We start from the raw sequence: 1,490 nt of genomic DNA, 5'->3' as shown, positions 1-1,490 counted from the left end.
GCTGGCACACGGGCGTGGGCTTCCTTCTTCTGCCTGCGCCGCTGCAGGCAGCGGCTCGTCTCTCTGAACGATTCAGGGAAATACGGTTCTAGAGAAAAAAAAAAAAATACTGGTGCCATCTAATGCCCACACATAACGTGTCATCGCTTCCAAGACTTCCTTCGTTAACCGCCTAGGCAGGTATTAGCAAGGGATATATCACAGCAAAGGGATTCTTGCAACAGAAAAATCAATAGAATTGATCTTAAAAGTCACCAATGATGGAAATGTTATAGGACTTTAATTCCCTTTATTTTCTAGGGACAATTCTCATAGTTGAATGAACAGTAAATAATTAAAACATTAAGCCAACCAAAACCCAATTGATTGCTGCTCCTAAAATAAATTATAGATGCTTAGGATAACTGATATTTGATGAAATAAAGCAAGAATATATGCTTACATATACATATACTGGGACAAAGAGGTCAAGTGACACTAGATTTTTTGACATTGTCAGAGAAAAGTGCCCCATACCAGCATCTTTGTCCCTGATGCATTTGCCTGGTCATCATTCACCTTCCTAAAAAAAAAACCCCAAACACTAATTGTTATACACAAACCAATATTTGAGAAAGTGAATAATTTGATATAAATAACCACAAGAGAATGAAAAAAAAAAAGTTTCCTACATCAGGCAAGTACCAGCATGGTTCCTAACAGGCAGGTGTATCTGCTAGCTTCAGAAATTATTTAACTATCTATGTCTGAACGTTAGAAAGTTCAGAATTCTACATACTTTTCAATTTTTAGGTAAAGTAACTCTAGGGGAGCATATTGTCTTAGCTACTCTCTAGCATATAAACACATGCTCTCCAATAAGGATCTGCTGGCAACTGCTGGGCAATTACTTCAATGAGAAATACCTCACAGTCAATGGTACCATAAGCAAGACTCCACTAGTCTTGCTGTTACACAAGAAAAAAATAAAATCGATTTCTTGTTCATCTCTGTAAGAAGACTTTTTGCCCCTAAAATAGCTCACCATCACAAAAATTACCCCGTTACCCTGTCACAGCTCCACATGCTTTCTTGCCTGTTGTTACCCGGCAAAACAGGGAGGCTCCAGCTGAGCTGATTAGCCCCACCCCTGAATCCCCTACAAATTCAGGGCAAACCCCTCCTGTTCCTCCCAGTGACAATGTTTGTTGAAAGGATGGCTGCTATTCATAGAGGTACTGAAATTGTCGAGGTAAAAGCTAACATTTTTTTTTAATGCTTTAATAAAATGTTTTCTACTGATAACATTTATTGGTGGGGAAAAAGTACCTTTATGGGGTTTTTTTGGTGCTATTTCTCAGTTTCTGTTACATTGCATGTGGTGTTTTTACTTGGGTACGTTCTGGAGAGCGAAGTATCACACAGGTCTTTTAGAGTGGTGTCTTGTATTTGGAGGGAGTCTCTTGGAGTGATGAAACTGCTCCTGTAGCAGGGCCCCTCTCCCCGGCCGT

Source organism: Balearica regulorum, chromosome 8 (genome assembly GCF_011004875.1).
Source record: "Balearica regulorum gibbericeps isolate bBalReg1 chromosome 8, bBalReg1.pri, whole genome shotgun sequence".
NCBI classification, from domain to species: Eukaryota; Metazoa; Chordata; class Aves; order Gruiformes; family Gruidae; genus Balearica; species Balearica regulorum.
This window is presented reverse-complemented; position numbering follows the sequence as displayed.